We start from the raw sequence: 22,223 nt of genomic DNA, 5'->3' as shown, positions 1-22,223 counted from the left end.
CAAGCCAGTTAAGTGACTGAAGGGAGATGCAGTGGTGGGAAGAGTGTTTTGCATTGGTAACAAACTTGGCTACCATGTTGTAGCAGGACTCAAGCTTGGTTTTTAGGGTGGACTGGATGTTGTTAAGGATAGGAGTGCCATACAGGAGACAAGGCAGGAGAAAGGTTAAGGCAAGTGTACTCTTAGAAGAGCAGTTAAGAAAGTGTTTTTGTCTGCAGAGGGTGCCTAGTTTTTTTTTTATATTATTGTGGATATGAAGGTCAAATGCTAGGTTTTCATCAAGAATAACTCCTAGTAATTTAGTGTGGGAGACAACCTCTATATAGCGTTGTTTTTGTTGACAGGGAGGTTTTTCTTAGGAGTAAGTATTAGCAATTTGGTTTTGTTAAGGTTTAGGGCTAAGGGATTGTTGGCCGTCCAGATTTCAGTAGCAGTGAAGGCATTCTGGGTGATTTGCAGAAGTTCTGTTGTAGATTTAGCAGAGGAAATAATGGTTGAATCATCTGCATATTGCACAACAAATCCATTGATTAGAGTGGCGTGAAAGTCATTTATAAAAATACTGAAAAGAAGGGATCCTAAGATGGAGTCCTGGGAGCACCTGTGGAAGACTTGAGAAATTGAGAGAAAGAGTTGAGCCATCTAGTAGATTGTTGTCAGCCTTTTAGATAGCTAGCAAACCAGTTTAGAGTTGGGGGGGTACCAAGTGTGGAGAGGTTACTGAGGAGCAGTGGGTGTGAGACTGTATTAAAAACTTTTGAGAGGTCAAGAAAGAGTAAGGATACAAGTTGTATTTATAGCATGATTGACTGTGTCCATAGAGGAAATAAGGGCACGGTAGTGCTATGACCTGGCCTAAACAAGTCCTGAGTTGGTTTAGAAGTTGAAAGTGGATACATTTATCAATGATTTAAGAAAGAGGGGAGAGAATAGCAATGGACTGGAAATTATAAATGTCTGACCTTTATGGAGAGGAATAATGTATGCTTTTTTCCAGATAGTGGAAAGATAGGACTCTTGAATGGACCTGTTGAGAAGTGTGTTGATGGGATAGGCAATGGATCTTGCTGACAGTGGAGCCAGGTTTCAGTTTTAGGAGAAGTTATGTTATAGTAGTGATGGAAATAGAGGACAAAGAGAAGGTGAGTAGGAGTTTATAGGTTCATAGATTAGTACTAGGCTAACTGCCCTTGTGGGCCATTTTAGGCCTAGCCAATTACCCATGTGAGAATCAAACCCTGCACCTTGTGTCTTCAAGGTAAACCCCTTAACCATTATGCCATCCTCCCACACCTGTATCCTGTAAATGAGGTGGTAGTGGCTGTGGGTTAGTATTAGTTTGGGAAAAGGTAGTGGTAAGTTTAGCTATTATGTCTATAAAATATGAGTTGAAGAGGGTAGCTATTTCAGTGGCTGTTTTCTCAGGGAATGGACAATGGTTGTTTTTGGTACCAGGGTTAAATAGAGATGAAATGGAGTTCCAGAATTTCTTTAGATTTTTTGTGATGTTTTTGGAGGTTTAGATAATATTACTTTCTGTCATTAATGACTAGATGCTTTGCTTGATTATAGAGCTGTCTAAATTATAGATCAGTGGGATCCTTGTGTTTTTGCCATTTGTCCATATTTTGTCCCTGGCAGTCATGATTTGCCTGGTAGTTTTAGATAGCCATATGGACTGCCTAGTTTTTACTGGTTTTTTTTTGTCTGAATGGGGCTAATTTGTTTAAGATGCTGAGGAATCAAGGGGCAGGACTTTTAGTCTATTCCAGATGATATTTCTTAGGGTGTGATTAAGAGTTGTAGGATTAAAGTTGCTTAGATGTCTACTTTGTATTGATGCTGGGATGGAATTGCAGTGGTTTTACAAAGTATATAGGCTGGTAGGTGGTCACTAATGCTGCAAGGAAATGTGCCTGATGAAATTTTGTTTGGGTCTGAGACTAGTATCCAGTCAAGAATTGAGCAATTATCTTTATTTCTGTTGGGTCTAGTTATTTCTGCTGTCAGCTGTGTAAAGTTGAAGAGGTTGATATGAGATTATGGAGACTGTCCAGAAAAATCTATCTGGTTTAATATTATGTCGCCTAGGATGATTGTCTCGTTATTTATATTGTTAGATATCCAGGAAAGCATATCTTCTAGAAGGGGAATATTGTTACCTGGTGGGATGTATATAACTATGATACAGAGATACTTAGAATTGTTCAGTTTGAGGAGTGATATAAGTATCTCGGCTGTAGAGAATTGAGGAATAAGGCTGGAATATGGAACGATGGGGAAGGTATTAGGAAAAAGTATAGCAATAGCTCCTTCTTATTTTACTGGGTTTATCAGCTAGTAGGCAGGCATATTTTGGGAGCTGGAATTCTGAGTATTTTATGAAGGGTTTTAGCCAAGTTTCAATAGCAGCTAGCATGTGTAGTTTATTCATGGATAGCCAGGCATGGAATTCAGGTATTTTATTTCTGATACTTTGAAGGCTGATTGCTGTGAAATTTAGTGATTTATGTTGCAAGGTGGGTTGGAATTCAAGGGGATGTGTCCTGGATTTGGGTGAATATCTCCACTTAGGAGTATGTAAGTTTACTTGCATATGGCAGTGAAAGGTAGGAGGTTTCTTTTTAAGCACGTGGAGATAGCTATATAGTAGTAGTTGCTTTTATGAGGGGAATTATTTTTTGCTTGCTATATAGAAGTATGTCATGTGTAAAGGCTAGGTGATATATCTGAGAAGCTGGAGAGAGCTGATGATTGTATGGCAGTTACAGATGTCATTTTTTTGAGGTGTAGAAGTTGTGTATAATGATGTTAGTTGAGATAAGAAGCATACTAGAAGGGCAAGGGGGCAGAGTAGACAGATATATGTAAGAGAGGAAAGCATATTGGTTAGGTGAAGAAGCAGTGTGAGTTATTTATGTTAGTGATAGTTTACTTGTATTAGTAAATGAATGGCTAGAAGGTATAGTAGCTACACCTGGTATGATGATACTAGAAAGGTACTGGAGTAATAATAAATGGGTGAGCATGTAATATTAGATGATATGGTGTGGTAGGGGTGTTAAATGTAATTGAATAATTGAATGGGAGGGTGAGTTAATTGTTATTGGATGATGCAGTTTGGAGAGGAGTTAAGAAAAGAATAAATGTAAGTGATGCAGGGGTGGGTAGGAATGGGGGTAGGGTAGAGGAGAGGAGTGAGACAGAGCAAAGCGAGGGAGAATGGAAGCCCCAGGTTGAGCAGAAATTGCTCTAAAACAATCAGTGAGACAGGTAAGTAAAAATAGTCTGGTGAAACAGGGGAAGAGTAAACAGCAATGTAAGGATGACAGAGAGGTTTGTGAAGGATAGAAACTGGAATGTTTTTACTACAATGGGGAAAGCTAGGCAAGAGTTAGAGTAGAGAGAAAGCTTGAGAGTACTAGGACAGTGAAGCACTAGGATGAGTTAAATAATTGTGGTCAAAAATGACTCGGTAGAAGAGTTGCTTCTATGGTCCAAAAGTACAGGTACATGACCAAGAAGGCTGGTGTGGGCAGGGGAAAAAACAGGGTCTAAAACCAAGTTGGAAAGAGGATAGAGATTTAGGCAATGGTGATGCATGGGGAGCCATAGACTAAACACAGGGAGAAAATTGCTGATAGAATATTATGTATACAGGTCCATTTATATATACAAAAATATAGCTGGATAAAACAGTCCCAGTACACATCTCATGTTCTGACTGTAAAAAGATGATGGATCCCTTTAGAATGCAATAAATCAGCTTCCCTATTTAATCGTTCCTCACAGTTTCTTTATTTTTTGGTTGGCATAGGGAAAGACATGGATGACAATGTTACCTGATAAAAGACAAGAAAAGATAAATGTTACTCAAAGTGTTAGGATAGATGGCAGGAGAGGGATGAGGGAGAGGAGGGGAGAGAAGAGTACAAGAAGAGGGAGGGAAGGAGAGGTTGTGGTTTAGGGGAGAGATTGTAATAGTTTGTATAAGAGGGAAGTCAGCAGGAGAAAAGCAGTTGAGGATATGAACAGTATGGCTAGCTGATAAGCAAGTAAATAGTTATTTCACAAACAGTGTGGTAAGCTGATTGGCATTTAAGTAAATAATTCAACAGACAGTATGGCTAACTGATTAAGTACAATATTGCAACAAAACACATGGCTAGCTGTTAGGTATTTGAGTTAATATTTAAACAGTCCTACCTTGCAAATGAATACAGGTAAAAGGTAACAAGCGGTAGTTACATTTGCAGGCAAGCCCACTTCCTTACTTGCTATGGTACAAATAACTAAAATTACACAATGGTATGGATAAATCCCTGCAGTGTCAGTTTAACATATAATACAAATTGTCACCTACTGACACAGAATGCTGTGGATTTATACAATTGAACGCAGACTAAAAAGACTAAAAAATCCAGCTTTAAGTAAATATGCAGTAGCAGGTACAATGTATGAGTTAGATGCCTTGTATATACAAGCTATGCCAATGATAATAGCACATGGAGGAATGCTAAGACATTTCAAGGTCTGTTTTCCAATGGGCAAAAATGCAACAGGGAAGAGCAGAACGTACAAAACATGGGAGTAGTGATGTTCTGATGAGATAATATTATAGTGCAAAAACAGAGCAGTTACATTTTCATTAACATTATCAGCTTTGCCCAGGAAGGTTCAGTTCTATGTCCAAACAGACAGAGCATTCAGCAGGGGACTACAGGACATACAAATCTCAGAATGAGACTGTTCCAGGATAGAACTATTATAAGGCAGACAGATCGGTTGTGTTATCTTTGAAATCATATGTCTTGCCCAAAAGGTTCCGTTCTGTTTTTAAACAGTCAGTAGTTTGACAGGAAACTATGAAGCATAACAAACTCCGGAAAAAAATGGTCCAATTCCAAGATATAAGACAACCGAAACAGCAGTATATTCATAGTCATTGCCAATGTTGCCTGTAATGGTGTGTGTAGATGGTGACATGCAATATAGACAACAGACGGCCCAAATAAGTTTGCAATGTAGTTCTATAAGCAGATTTACTAAACAATGGCTCATTTCATACAGGTATTGGAAGAGCAACTAAACCAAAACAGTCAGTATTATCCCTTACAACCAGCAAAACAATAAGTAGTGAAAAGTAATAGGGAAAACACCAGGCACAGGATTCCCAAGCACTTCAAAAGCCACAGCAGTCCACTCAATGTATATTAAAAAATGCACAGTCTTTTATTCACAATAAAAGACTGTTCAGTTTTTAATATACATTGAGTGGACTGCTGCAGCTTTTGAAGTGCTTAGATATTGGAAGAGAACAAGCATATATTCATTGTTGAAATCCCATATAGTTTAAGCAGAGTAAATGTATGACAGAGATATGTAATTTAAAGATCCTTTAAATTAATTTAAGGATTAAATAGCACTTGCTCAACTATTACTGACCTAGGTATCTCCAGCTCTGTGGGGAGGGCTGAGGCAGAGCTAGAGAGAAAGAAAGAGCACCAAGAATTGAGTGTCATTTTAAATTGCACAAGGCATTGTGGGTAAATTGGGAGCTGATTTATGAATATATCATGGGAAACAGTGAGCAAAAAGGAAAAAGTATAAGATATACAGAGGATACAGGTAGGCTATGGGTCTGGCCCAAGCTGAGCAGAAATTACTCTAAAAACAATCAGTGAGACAAGTAAGTAAAAAATAGTGTGGTGAAACAGGGGAAGAGTAAACAGCTATGTAAGGATGACAGGTTTCTGAAGGGTAGAGACTGGAATGCTTTTAGTACAAAGGAGGAAGCTAGGTAAGAGCTAGTGTGGAGAGAAAACTTGAGAGTTCTAGGACAGTGAAACACTAGAATGAGTTAAAGAAATGTGGTCAAAATAACTCAGTAGAAGCATTGCATCTATAGTCAAAAAGTACTGGAATGTGACCAAGAAGGTAGATGTGAGCATGGAAAAAACAGGGTCTAAAACCAAGTGGGAAAGGGGTTAGAGATTTAGGCAATGGTGGTGATGGGGAGCAGTAGACTAAACACAGGGAGAAAACTGCTGAAATAATATTACATCTATAGGTCCATTTTACAGTATTACACAGTTGTAATATAATAGTGACTTATGTTAAAGCCACTTACTTCTTGGTGATATTATCATTTCACAGCACATAAATGGGCAAAAAGGACTGTCACACCTGGACAAATCATCTATCTGTAGTGTAATCTGTGCAACAGGTGGCAAAGGGCACTATAGGTTTCCTTAAGCAGGCAGAGCGAAATGATACTTCTGGTCATATAGCACACACTGAACAAAAACTTTGAACATGCTAAGGATTCAGCTTCTTTATGCAACAGAGATGACCATAGATGGTGTGACACCATGCAACCGTGGCATAAAGTGACAATAATGTTTGCATTGTCACAACTTTCAAGTGTCTGTGTAGTCATAACATTAGTGTACAATGCCAATATATTAGGTGGTGGATTGTGACTCCATGATCATTACACATGAAGTGAACAAGGTTCATAGTATAATGAACGTATGTAGTGTTCCACAGTGTCTTAAAATTATCTGGAAATGTGTGTGAAAGTTTAACCTTACAATAACTTCTTTTGTGGCATCACTCACTGATGTGCTGGGGTGCTGAATATCAGTTATGCTGGCAGGGGTTCAAATCCATAATGGCCTACCTTGCAGAATGCTGATAAATATCATTATTACATGCTAATAACATGCCATACAAGTCTGAAATGCAGTTAACATGATACTTGCATCTGAGAGATTCCCTGCCTCAGTCAGCTGATGCAGTGATGGGTTCAGTGGATGATGGGTTTCAGTCCCCATCCCTGTTATGTGTTCCGTCATTTTCTACTGTTTCTTTTAAAGTTTTCAGTATTTTTCTAAACTCTCTATCATATTTATCAGTAACTTTCTTTTCTAGCATAACTTAGTAATGGCCATAACTATACAATACCACTGCAAAAGGTCAGGAGCTTAAACCCAGGTATGTGCATTTTGTTTGTCCTTCTATCAACTATTGCATTTTTCTGAAATGTATTTACTGCTCATTTCTTAGATAAATGCTCCTGTGACATGCCTTGCTAATGCATTATAATGATAAATATGTAACCAAAGAAAGACAAGTACACAAACCCATGATGTGCATTTTGTTTGTCCTCTTATGAAGTATTCCATTCCCATGTAATATATTTCCAAACACCTCTTTAATGACTACTCCTATAGCATGTCTTGCTAATACACTATTTTAGTGAATATGTACTATAAGAATGTCAGAGGTCCAAACACAGGTATGCACATTTTGTTCATCCTGATATGTATTCCATTCCCCACAAATGTAGTTTCCCCTGAGCTGTTTGATAAGTGCTTCTGTGGCATGCCTTGCCAATGCACTCTTCCTGTGAATATGAACATGAAGAAAGCCAAGGGTTCAGATCCCCATATGTTTGTTTTGTTTGTCCTGATATTAAGTATTCTGATTCCATGAAATATATTTTTCCAATAACCTTCACTACCCCTTCTTTTGCAGCATGCCCTGCTAATATAGTGCTCCAGTGTGACATTGGCAGGGGTTCAGTTTTGCTTGTGAGTGCTTCTCTTTTAATGCTATTATATGATACATTCCACTGAAAGTAAATCATCTTATAATGAGTGTGTCCATTATGTGGGGGATGTTGACATTTTTTAATATAATTATTTTTTTTTGGATTCTTATGCCACTGTTGAGAAGGGCATTTGGGGGATATGAGCTCCTAATGGCTATAATGATACCTTTGATTGATGTGCACTTATGAAAAGAAGTTGAATGTGTTGTATGGCATTTAAACTAAGGCTGCTTCAGTGGCTTTCTTTACTAATGCAGCTTGATGAAATACTGATGAGTGGGAGTTCTGGGTTCAGTTCTCTTGAGGGCTTCCATTTGTTTTTATTTTATTTATTTATTTATTTATTTATTTGTAATTCACCTACACATGCGATGCATTACAGAGGAATGTGTTTTTAAGACCACCTTGCGCTCTGGCATCTGCAGTGTGCCACCCCTGACAGTACAATGTGTATATACTGGCATGTGGAGTGAATTGTTGCAGTGACCCACCTTAAGACAACATATTCTAATTTTAATGATCTTCACAATAAAGTATTTGCCCACAGCTAAGACTTCCTGTTGTTAGATATTGTGCAAATTGCTACATCACGACTGTATTATTCTATATTCATATTTCCCATGTATTATTCGCTTTCTTTAAAAAAAATAATGTCATAAACATTATTGTCTACCTCTCTATATTGCACAACTCACTTTGCACATTAATGGTCAACCTCTCCATGACTTCTGTTAGTGAGCTCAGCATCTGTGTTGCTGACCTTTCCAGTGTTCATGTTTATGTTATGTTTTCACTTCTGTTGATTACTTCAGCATGAAACAACTGTGCAGGCACACCATCAACTAAAAGGGCATTCTCATGAACAGTTTTGTTTACTTCCTAAATTTAGTTGTGTCCTTGGCCATGGGGGAGGCTCGTTGTCTTGCAAACTGCCTTTACCACAAGTATATCTTACTATCAATATTGCTTACCATGGTAAATAGTATTGACTTTTCTGCAATGTGGCTCCATTGTTAATTAATCTCTGGGTATATCTTTTAATCATAAACTATGCTGATTTCTGCAAATCATACATAAACATACACATAAATTAAAGTTAAAGGTACCTGCTGGCAAACAAATCGCAGAAAAATACATCTGCAATGATTTGTCAGTGCTCATGACAATGAAAGGGGCTTGTTATTCACAACATGCTGCTTACTGTTTGCTGATTCTCTGAAGATTCCATCTTGAGATCTGAAAAAATCCGCACAGCCTTCATTGGTACCTTGTACTGATGTGTGTGATGTGTGCATTCATATGTACCTGTGCTGCATGTGTACGCGTGCGCACGTGTGTGTGTGTGTGTGTGTGTGTGTGTGTGTGTGTGTGTGTGTGTGTGTGTATGTGTGTCTGCGTGCTTGTATCTGTGTCTGTATGTGTGTATTTCCATGTAAGTGTCAGTATGTCTGTAACTTGACATTAACAAAGTACTACTAAATTTTAATCAAATACATTATGAATACCCCACAATGGAACTCATGTGCTTTTATTAAAACCCAGATAACATGCATTTTGTTTGGATTTTAATAACGGCACCCAAGTTCCATTGTGGCATGCTCTTTGTTTATCTGTTTAGAACAGTGCTTTCTGGTTGGGCTTATACAATGCTCAGTTCTCTTTCAAAACCTCTACATTTTATTTTAATTTTCTATCCATTCTTATGTGATTAATTTCTATAGAACAGATAAATATACCAGTTTAAATAAATCCTGGGATGCCCATGAACAATAGTTCTTTTACAATGCTGCAAGTAGATGCTTCAGTCATGAATTCCCCTACCACACAAAAAGTTGCAATTATGGCTCTACTGTTTTTCTCATTTTCAGTTCATTAGTAATATCATGGGCTAATGATGCAACAGCTGGCAAGGGCAAACTGAACTCCAGAAATCTTAATTTAAAGAAGTCACTTGGAATTTCTTGGCAGCTGGTTAGTATCATTCAAAAATATGCATTTTCCTAAAAATATTAGACAGTTGAAAGGTATGTCAAGCACAAGTACCTATTTACTTTTGTTTTCCTTTTGCCTTCCTGGCTTTTTGACCATCAATCCTCCAGTCCTATGAGTCTTGATCCCATTCTTTCCTGTGGCAAAAGATATCCAGAGAGTCATCATTCAGGCAGTGATGAAGGTTGCTGCTTCCCTGCCTCATCTTCTACATCTGCTTTCCTATAGCACAGTTTATGCAGTTGCCCTCATGGCCATATCTTCTGTCTACGCAATCCAAACTAGGACCACCTGTGTTTAAAGGATGGACCCTAATTGTCCCCTGGCTGCATAACTACCTGATATTTACACCCACCAATGCAAAATCATTCTTTGAGTGGAGCTCAGGAACATTTTAGTAGTCTAGAATCACCCACGACTGGGATATATACACTTTCATCATTGGAGAGGTTCACAGTGCCTCCCATCTGTATACGTGAGCACATACACAAACGTGTGCTATAAGCTACTGTCACCAGCCTGGAAAAGCCAAGTGTACATACCATGTATATGCTAATGTTAGACAGCAGTACTGCAGTAATCATACTGTCCCCTCCCATACGAAACGCAAACCAGAATTGGCCACTCATGTGCATACTCCTCCACCCCAACTCCTCTGGTGCCTGAGCGGTTCCCTATTAGATGAATGAATGCTTAAAATGTCAACATACTCGACAGCCTTTAAGCAAATGTTCATCTAAGCAAAACCCAAGAATGTCGAAACAAGGCATTTCGAAAAGTTACAGTTGGCCAGCCATGAGAAAGCCAATGGCTGATGTCAGAACGTTCACCCTGTCTCACTGTTCTTACAGTCCTCCACTGTGGTGGGGTCTCGACATTCACCCTGTGTAATGTTATGACAGTCCTCCACTGTGGTGCAATCTCAGAGTTGGTATATATAAGTATGGGGTAAGTGTGGGGCACAGCCCCCACATTGGGGGTGTGGGGGCAAAGCCGCCCACTTTATTTTGTTTGTCGATTTTTTTTTTTTTTTTTTGAGGGGGGAGGGAGTAATGGTGTGCAGTACATTGTAGGTGTCAGCCATTGGCTTCCTGATGGCTGGCCAGCCATAACTTTTTGAAACTACTTGTTTCAATATTCTGAGGTTTTGATTAGATGAACGTTCGCTTAAAAGCTGTTGAACATGTCATACTCTACATTTTAAGTGTTCGTTCATCTAATATAGACCCACCTGAGCTGCTGCTGATGCTTAGACTACAGTTGTGTTGATCATAATCAGGCCTTTCTCTTTCTGAGACAGAAAGCCAGGCCATGAGTGTCTGTTTCTAGGAGAAGGAGAAGAACTTTGGAATGCATAAGTGATTTGGACAGATCTAAACAGTGAGAATGTGGAAAATGAGGGCAACAAACCCAGATCTACAGACTATGACTCATATGTTCACAGATGTTCTACTGTGATGTTCTGACAGATACCCTAAGTTAGTTTTTCAATAGCAATGTTTACAATGAGGTAGTTTTTTCAATAGCAATGCTTCTGTCTGTGTGCTGGTAAGTATTCCCATAATCCTCCAGGATGATACTATGCTATCATTCAGGTTACACCTGCTGGACAAGGTGCTGCAATGTATTTCTGTCACAGAGTGACAAATTCCACTAATAAGTACAGTGAAGCTCTAAAGCATAAAACTATTGTAAATTTATCTCTTCCATTTTTGAATATGTGATAAATTTAGGTTATTGGTCATTGCCAGGAGGGTGAATATTACAGTTAGAAAAGCTACCAGTAGGGTGGCAATACCAAGTGAAGCTTTCCTGGAAAATCAGCCTGATATGAATACATAATGATCTACCCTTTTTAATAGATTTTTAATAGATGGTAGAGAAAATGGTCTTTGCTGCTGTGCTTTTATCAAATTAAATTATGCAGGTAAGAATTTAATACCATTAATTATGTGAGTGGCTTTTCCTCCCAAATTGTTAGACAGCATAGACATAATCTTATGAGTGTACATCTTTTGATGCAGAGAATGTCAGCATTTGGAGTAGAACACCCATGATGCCACAATGGAATAGTGAACCTAGGTTGCATCTTCTGGATTTATTTTTTAGGTCAACCAGCTTCTCACATTGTTTTTAGAATAGTACAGCACTATTTATTTTTGCATTATTGCCCATCAGCTCTGCTGTCAGTGCAGATTTGCCTTCCTTCAAGTCATGCACCTTTTCTAGTAGTTTCTCCATTGCATGCCGCAACTGTCAATTGTGTCTATCATTGTTTCAACATCCTCTGCCATATTCACTATTTTTTAAGCAAAATTTACAGTTGTTAGTCTTTTAGTGCATCGTTATAGACTGACATCTGATCCTCTTTATGGTGCAGTTCAGTCATGTTGCTGCTCTTTCCTGTTTTCTCTCCTGGGTTCTCTGCAACTTTTTTAATTATTATCACAGGCCTTGTAAGGAGGTTTGGAATTAAGCATTAATGTTGCCAATATTATCAGACATTTATAAGAAAAGACAATTAAGTAACAATTTCTTTATCCCACAATACTGAATGTTATGTGGTAGGATCTAAGACTGTTTTTCACTGCACTAACAAAAACATGTCTGTAATTGAAACCTGCAGAGACTAGTCACTTGTTAAAACCTGCTTAATGATGCATGGATCAAACATTCCTCCTACAAAAGAGGATGTGGACTGGAAATTTCTGATGTTCACTGTTTATTTTATCACCCTGTCTTATTTCCTATCACCGATATATGGCTTGTTTTATGTTTATATTAAGATAGCCTCAATTGCTAAAAATGCTAGCAGAATTCCCAGATCTGCTTCTCTCAGCATTAATGGCACTAAGCATATTAGGGAAAATAATCAGTTTCTTGCATGTATTAAAAAGAGAAGAGCTTATTTTTGACTTCATGAGATTCTTACTATTTCAAGTATTATTATGGACGTGAAACGGTCTAATAAAGTCACTGCATATGTCTTTTCAAACTCAGGCCCCTTACATAGTGTTGGGGTAACATCCTTACCAAAAATCAAATCTGGATCTCCAGGTAGGAGAGATGTTCAAACGACAGCAGCCTGGTATAGTTTTACCGGTAAATTTAAAGACTAATTACATTAGTTTCACACTAGTTTCCCTTTACACCCTTTTTTCTGATAATGGTAATTTTTTGCAATCTTATAATAGCTTCCAGGAGCTCCAGTACTTTTCTTGGGTGAATAGAATGCTATTTTCCTCATGAAAAGGATAGGTATCTGGAGAGATAAAAATCAATAAGAAAAAAAATAATTCCATTTGGGTCCTCAATCAGAGAATTTCACTAGTAAAGACGTTTGCTTTGCCTTATCAGTATGTATCATCAGTGCATGTTTTTTTTTTTATTTGCTTGACTATCAGTTTTACTAGTTCACATATCACTGGGCTTTAAACTATCAAGTCAAATTATGACAAAATAGAAGGGCTGGTTAGATCTCCATTTTCTTCCTTTTCATGGAAAGACGAAGTTTCCATTCATCAAGTAAAAGATGAATTCATAGAAGTTTTTGGATAATAATGCTTCCCATTCAGTGTAACTTTTTATATCTATAAAAACTAAAAACAGTTCACAGTGTTTAAGGAGCAAATAGCAAACAAATTGCTTCAACAGTACATATGAAACAGAAATTGTCTTCTGAATAGACTCACTGTAATCCAAGACTGAATCTTAAATCAAGTCCAATGTATTAGCCACAAAAAGACAACTGTTGTTACATTCCCATGCAAACGGAATATGTTATAAATCCACCAATGATGAAAGGAAATCCACCAATGAATGATCCAAAGTCAATTAGACCAGAACTTTATTATTAACACCACCAAAAAATAAAATAATAAAATAAAACATGAGAGCAGGTTTAGTTCTTTCATTCTAACAAAACATTTGGACTTTTTCAGAACCTGTTATCTTTTAGCTCTCATCCCTTTTTATACCATGTGGTTAATAAGACTTAATTAAATAATCATTTCATAGTCTGTTGTTTCTTAAAGACACATTAAACAATGGGCCGGATTCACGAAGTCTTGCACGGAGTGTAAGAGTTGTGTAAGATGGCAGACAGGCAATATGTCTGCCGAGCGATTCAGCAATAGCCGGCAGGGGCGTGCATGAGAGCTTCTAAAGCTACTCTTGCATGGACAGTGTTATGGTATGCAAATTACCTCATTTGCTGCTGAAAGCTATGCAAATGAGGAAAATTTGCGATCCAGAAAACACTAACCTGTCTGTGTAAAAGTAGTGTTATTTGCAGAAATGTACTCCGTTGGTAACGGAGTACCGTTCTGCAAACAGCTAAATGGAGCTATGACAGCCCCAAATAAAGGATGCATCTAGTTGAGGAAGCATGCCAATGGCCAAATATAAGGCCATTGGCATTTGCAAATGTTGTAAATCCTTAAAATCCAATTTTTTCCCCTGATCGCCGATGTTTAAGTGTAGCTCAGCGGCACACAAACGTGCTGCGCTTTAAATAAAATGAAAAAAGTGAAAAATAGCCACAAATGGGCAATTCCACTAAAAAGCTTGTTTTGCCATGCAGGTGAATGGCAGGCTGAAAACAACATGGCCACTGAGTAGTGGCTGCTAAGGGGGGGAAGCTCAGTGCGAGAGATTTAACCAAGCATTAGTAGGCAATCCTATGCAAAGGAGGATAAGGATAGTGAATCCCAATTTTCCCCAGCATGTGAGCCATGTCCCTAGAGTGTAAGTGTAGGAGTAGGGGAGTAGTAGAGTAGAAGATAGGTGACATCATCAGGGGGTATGTCTGAAAGACTGTAAGCTGATTGGAGCACAGTGGCTTGTGTTTGCCCTGAGTTGCTCATGATTGCAAGAGGCGTGTCTACAGTTGTCCTAGCTGAAAACAAGAAACCAAAGGTGTACGCCGTGGATATATCTGAAATTTCTTGCAAACGTGCACACAGCATGTGCACGCATGTGCACCTGTGTGCGCGTGTTTGTGCTTGTTTATGCGGCGCTGCCCCTTGTGGAAACAGAAAGGGAAAAAGGAAGGAAAAGAAGTAGTAGGAAGTTAACCAAGGAGAACTAGCAGAGTTGCCAGGTGAAATATATCAGAATCAGCCAATTACACAGGCAGTAGACTAGCCCAACCCAGTCCAGCCCTTTAAACTCTGCAAACAGCAGTCTACCCTGTTTTTACCCAAGAACTCTGCAACACTGCAGTATACAAAGAGTGAAAACTTAAAAAACTTAAGTCAGACAAAATGTTAGGGGCTGCTATTGCTATCATAAACCAACATGTGCAAGGTGCTGAGGGTGGTGATGTTGTGAATGCTGCAGAGCAACCCACAGTGAGGAGACGGAGAAGAGTGTACAGACCCAGGGTAACCTACCAGGGGCTACATGAGCTGGAGACAGTGGAGCGCTATAGTGTGGACAGAGACCTCTTGCAGCAAATTGTTGAGCTGTGCCGGCCACACCTCACACACAGAACCAACAGAGGGGAACTCATCCCAGTGGATACCAAGGTATGTGTTGGCCTACGAATACTAGCTACAGGTACCTTCCGGAGACCAACTGGTGATATGATGGGGGTTTCACAGGCATCAGCATCCAGGGTACTGCACCAGTTCCTGGATGCCATGTCAGCACATGTCGGTGAGCACGTATATTTCCCCAATTCCAGTGAGGCATTGGCCAACAATGTGCGTCTATTCCACCAAATAGCAGAATACCCTGAGGTACTGGGTGCAATAGACTGCACGCACATACACATCAAAGCACCACCCAGTGAGTGGGGTAGGGTCTACATCAACTGCAAGGGCTTTCCCTCCATCAACTGCCAGGTTGTGTGCGATGCCGAGGGCATAATAATGAATGTGAGTGCTGGCTGCCCTGAAAGCTATCATGATTCCCACATCTGGCATCTGACACAGCTGTACCAGAGATTTGCCAATGGGGACATCCCTGACGGTCACCTAGTGGGGGATGTTGGATATGCACTGGAGCCGTGGCTGATGGCAACCATCAGAAATGCACACACACCTGAACAAGAACACCATAATGAGGCACACGCACAAACAAGAAACATTATTGAGCATGTGTTTGAGGTGCTCAAGTCACGGTTCCGGTGCCTGGACACATCTGGTGGAGCCTTGCAGTACTCACCAACTACATGTACCCAGATTGTCATGGTATGTGCCATGCTACACAATATGATCCTTCAAAAACAGCTGCAGCAGGAACAGCATGGGGCAGGGCCAAACAGCCCCCCACCATTGCCAAGGCCTGCACAGGCACAGCGTGACTCGGGGGAGGAACAACCTGAGCCTGCCCCAGTAGGCAGAAGGAGGCGTGCCCAGTATGCCCTGGCCTTGGCAAAGAGGCAACGCATAGCACATACACTGAATCAGTAGGAACCCTGGAAATGACACCTCTCTCTGATTCGCACATGCAATAAAAGGGATGCCTAACTTGACACTACCTGTTTTCAAACATGTATAGGGAGTGTACTATGTGCATCCGACATAGGCAGCCCTGCAACACCACCTGAGGCATGATTGCCCTATTTTAAGCAATATAAAGCAGTGCTAAGCACATTTTACCACCATTTAGCATATTTAAACACCACTGCCTATGCAGACAGATAACAGCAGGCCAGGCAGTGTGATGAGAGTTGGGTAGGCTATGAAGTCACAAACTAATATATGTGAAATTGGAAGCTAAGATCTGTAGTACAGTAGTATGCCTCAAGCCAGTACGATAGGCAACAGTACAGACTGAAATGGAGTACGTGACATAGCAGTGCAGGCCTAGCAAATGTGTATAAGTGTCAGGTGAACCCCTCATCCTATGTACACCCGCAGTAACAATCAGGTGTGCCCCCGGGTAGAAATTTACAAATAATAACTGTCCCCCCTGTATGTAGAAATGTTGATAAGTCTATGCAAAATGACCCATGGAAGCCCTGCAGTCACAGCGTGCTTCCTGTCGATGTACAACACAAAGGTGAGCCCTGAAGTAGAAACCAACATGATTTTTCACACATATATAGTATATATGTCCATACTGAGCATGCTCACACACTTAAACAAATTTAGCAAATCTCACTCAGCAACATACTGAAAGGTCATACTGGGTGTGCGCACACACCTCAATAAATTTTGCAAATTTCAGTCAGCAACATACTGAAAGGTCATACTGGGCATGCTCACACACTTAAATAAACAAAGCAAATGTCAGGCAACAACATACTGAAAGGTCATACTGGGCATGCTCACACACTTACAAAGCAAATGTCAGGCAACAGCATACTGAAAGGTCATACTATGCATGCTCACATACTTAGGCCATGTCTGAGTACAGCAGTGGTCCACACATATCTGGCAGTTGCATATGTTATACTCCAGGAACCTGTCACTATTCACCAATCCTGCCTTGTGCACACAGTTATATGAAAACAGACACATATAATATATTGGAACCCTGTCATAATCAAACTATGTACCACAAGTACTTAAGTTGTTCACAGAAAGTGAAAAAGCAAAGAAGATCGATAAACCTGCAATCAGTATCATGAATAAACCATGTGCACTCCAAACATTATCCAATCCATGTTCTGGCAAAATAATCTGTGAAGGAGTCCATAGAGAACCATGATGCTTCCTTCCGCTATGTCATAAATAGCAATGTACAGTCATATATGTCCTGAGTCAGTGCAAACTGTAAATGACTGACATTGCCAACATCCTGTCAGACAGGCTCATACATACATACCCCCCTCTCACTGACAAAAGGCCCTATCATCATACCTGGAGATTGTGAAAGCACAGATATCACATATAGAATGGGAAAACAGCTCCTTCCAAACCTGAAAACATGGCGTCTATGGGAATACATTGTTTCGATAGCTGTGTCATAAGTGAATTCCAGAACAAACAGACCCTGCACCTGAACAGTCTGTTGAGCCTCACCCTCTGTACAGGTTATGAAACTGGTGAATGTGTTACACCAACGTTTGGCACACTCCACAAGTGTTGGTGCACAACAGACCATGGGAACTTTTGTCTTATAAGCCTGTTAAGCCTGATCTGCAAGGCCATGGAGTCCAACATGATGGAACTCATAAACAGAGCTATTGTGAGCCTACAAATACCCAACCCTACCAATTTTGGTTTGGCCAGGGGCAGATCATGGCTCACAAACCTGCTAGACTGTTTTCAAGGCAGTCACCCAGGACATACATCAATGAAATGAGCTACACAAGTCCCACATAGACATTGAAAAGCCCTTTTCCAACATCCCAGACACATGTCGTATCCACAAACTCAACAACCTGTTCATAAATATGTATGCCATCTGATGGATTGCCAACTGTGGCACAGATAGATCACACAAGGTAAGAATTGTGGTCAACTGTTCAAGCTGGTAACAACTGCTGTCCCCCATGGCTTAGTCCTGGGACCCCTCCTGTCTGGTGTATAGTTTCAGAAATACAGTCAAACACACAAGGGCTATGTTTAGCAAAGTTTGTGGATGACTGAAAAAAATACGTCATAATCGATGTTTGGGACAACAGAGACATCCCTAAAAAGGGACTCAGTCAGACAGATGTGGTGTCAAAATTATGGCCTCGAGCTACAGTCATACAAATACCACATAGGTGCCAACACCCTAAATATGGAGGTGATAATAAGGGCTCTATGGACACATGTGGATAGTCATCTCTACTTCCAGAAACACATTCACAAAGTGGTCAGACAATCATACCATGTGTTCCCACAAACTGCCAAGGTCTTTGCATGTAGGTCAAAGGAGGTTCCCTCTACTCATCAGTCATCAGACCCGTCAGAGAGTACCACAACACACATGCGATGAATCTGACTAGGCACCTGCAACAGCTGGAAAGACCACTGAAGTACCTCAACAAGAGGATTACTGGCCTCAAACCGTTGCCCCATGCAACAAGACTGAATTTAACTCAATCTGTACTCTGTTGCATACTGTCTACTCAGGAGATCTCTGCCCAACAGACAGGTCCATGTCATGGCAACACTCAGACCTGCTCTGAGTTACAGCTCAATGGCACTAAATATACAGACCCAACTGATATTGCCAACATCCTGGCAGATAGAATCAGTGCTAACTTTACCCCTCTCTCACCCATGAAAGAGCACATCTCTATAACGGAAGACTGCAAAGTTGCTGTCATCACGGCTGCACAGGTAAAAAACACTCTCCAAAGCCAGTATCACAGCATCCATGGGACCAGATAACTTCCCAGGCTGTGTTCTACACAAACTACAGAACGAACAGGCATCACACCGATGTACCATGTTCAGTCATAGCCTCACCTCAGGCTTTGTGCCTGCTGAATGGTGCACAGCGACGGTTATCCCACTACACAAGGGTGGAGACACCAAGGACCCCAGGAACTAGCACCCTATTAACCTGATGAGCCTGCTCTGCAAGGCCATGGAATGTATCATCATACAACTTATAAAAAAAGACATTGGTAAACTCCAAACTCTGGACCACAACCATGTTGGGTTTGTAAAATGCAGATCATATCTCCTAAACCTGATGGACGACATTGAAGCAGTCACCACAACCGTAGACAAGGGTAAGGTGATTCACACAGCCTATGTAGATCTTGCTACGGCTTTCAACACCATCCCCCACTCTGGAATTATAGATAAACCCACTAAACTAGGTATAAATTGCTATGTCACAAGATGCGTTGCCAACTGGCGCACTGACAGAACACACACTGTGAAAGTAGCAGACTCCAAGTATGACTTTGGACCAGTGACGAGTGCAGTACCACAGTGTTCAGTCCTGCATCCTGTCCTGTTTTGTATCTACATCCCTGAAGTAAACTTTAACATGGAAGGTCTGTGGCTAATGAAGATCCCAGATGACTGCAAACTAGGAGCCATAATTGTAAATACTAAAGATGTGGACATCCTACAAAAGGGCCTCACTGAGACAGATGCCTAGTGTCAAAGCCATGGCCTCAAGCTCAATACCAATAAGTGCATTGTCATCCGCTTTGGTAAAAACTCCGTAGCCATGAACTACAACATAGGTGATAGTATACTTAACACTGAAAGTGTGATAAGAGACCTTGCATCACAGGTGAACAGTGGACACACCTGTGATAATCACATCCCCACAGTAGTCAGGAAATCCTTCTACGTGGCACACCTCATCACAAAAGGTGTCTCATACAGACTAGAAGAGGACGTTGTCCCCTCTACTCACCACAAATTAGATCCATAATAGAGTACAATGCCGCTTTTGCTATGTACCTCACAAGACATCTACAACAACTGGAAAGCCTGCAGAAATACCTCACAAAGAGCATTAGCGGCCATACACAGACCATCTCAAAATGCTCCAGCTGTACTCTCTCGCATATTGCCTACTCAGAGGTGATCTCTGACTAACATACAAAGCTATGTCAAACACAGAGCTGTTGGACATGCTCCATGTAAATCACTCACAATCCCTCTGATCTTCGGCCCCAAAACCCAGAGTGAAACACAAAAGGAAGGGGTGTATCCATTTACCTTATGGATACCCACACCTTCAGGTTAGTGGCACAGCATGAGGCCTTGTAGACCATGCAAGTTCAACTAACATTGGGCAAAGCTGCTTATCAGATTGTAGCCTGCTACAGATCACCTATCTTGTTTCAGGAACCTCACTCAGTATTCCTGAGAACAGTGGAAAATATAAAGGTACTATCAAACACCATTATATGAGGAGATTACAACTACCCAAACATTGAGTGGGAGAATTACTCATGTACAATGTCCTTTGCCCAATGTTTCCTAGAGTTTAAAAACTGAAACGCCCTGGAACAGCTGGTCACCATGCCCACTAGAGGTGACAACAAACTGTACCTGATCATCACCAACATGGGGTACCAGTGGTCCACAACAGAGATAAACCCCTTGCTGGTAATATCAGATCATAAAGTAATCACACTGGACATCCACATCCCACCCCCACCCCCCAATCAAGGAAGCCACTGTGAAGACATCTTCAAAAGCAAACTGCACATTTCCCAAGACCAAAGTGGAAAGTTCCAAAGCCCCCTTGCTATAGGATAATGCTATACAATCTGCCAAATTATTTACAAGTGCATTCTATGAGCATCTACAGGGATGCATGGATCGAGACATCCCAAATAAAACCAAGATGCACTCCTCCAAAAATAGAAAACCAATCTGGTGGTTGTCGCACATAAATAAGCTATACAACAGAAGGAGGAAACAAACACATGATAGAGCAAACTTCACAAAAGGAAAGGCATCACTGATCATTATTAGGAAGAAACAATGATCGCTCATAAAATAATTCAAGGCCAGTTTCTAAAGACAAATTGCCAAGGAATGTAAGAATAACAACCTCAAAGCCTTTGTTAGCTATACCAAACATTTAGGTGGCAACTCTCAAATATACTGTCAGCTTCTGCAAAATGGCAAGAAGATACACTGAACCAACTTACATTGCCCACATCCTGGGGGACAAGTTCAGTGCAAACTCCCCCCATCACCCCCAAAAGGGCCTGTATCCATCCCAGAAGAATGCAGAGCATCAGAATTCATGGACATGCAGGTAAAAACAGCCCCCTCCAAAGCTAAGAACACAGCATCAATGGGACTGGATGGTGTCCCAGGCTGCGACTTACACCAGCCCCAAAAGGAACTACGCCCTCACCTACATTCACTGTCCAGACTCAACCTTACCACAGGCTATGTACCCAAAGAATGGCATACAGCAACAGTCATCCAGCTCCACAAAGGGGGTGTCACAACAGAACCAGGAAACCATTGCCGGCCTACTCAGCCTGGTCTGCAAAGCTATGGAGCAAATTATCATGGAACCCATAAACAGAGACATTGGGGACCTCCAAACACTGGACTCTACCCAACTTGGCTTTGTTAAAGGTAGAACCTGCCTCCTAAATCTAGTTGACTTATTTGAAACAGTTACCAAGGACATAGATGGAGGTGAAAGTAGTCCACACAGCCCACCTGGGCCTCACTAAGGCCTTTCAACACCATTCCCCACTCTGGCATCATGGACAAGCTTACCAGCTTGAACATTAACAGCTATGTCAAAGGATGGGTGGCCAACTGGCTCACAGATCAAACACACATGTTCAGAGTTGTGGGTGCCATGTCCGACTCTAAACCAGTCACAAATGACATCCCTCAGGTATTGGTCCTGGGACCCCATCTGTTCAGTAGATACTGTTTAGAGGTACAGGCAAGCATGGGAGAAGTATGGCTGAACAAGTTTGCAGATGACTGTTAACTGTGGTCCATAATCGAATACGGCTGACACAGACATCCTCCAGAAAGGTCTTTCAGAGACAGATACCTGGTGTCAAAACAATGCCCTCAAGCAGAATGCCAAAGAATGCATAGTCATCCCCTTTGGATAAAACAAAGTGCACACAAATTACCACATAGGTGGTAATCCAGTATGTATGGAGAATGTAATTATGGCCCTGGGGGACCCAGGTAGATAGTAAACTCTCTTTTGATGATCACATTGCCAAAGTGTTTAGAAATTCCTTCTATGTAGCCCACCTAATGTCACCTAA

The sequence above is a fragment of the Protopterus annectens genome, chromosome 4.part0 (genome assembly GCF_019279795.1).
Source record: "Protopterus annectens isolate FY-2018-M chromosome 4.part0, PAN1.0, whole genome shotgun sequence".
Lineage (NCBI taxonomy): Eukaryota > Metazoa > Chordata > Ceratodontiformes > Protopteridae > Protopterus > Protopterus annectens.
The sequence above is the reverse complement of the archived record's forward strand: the minus strand, read 5'-3'. Positions refer to the sequence as shown.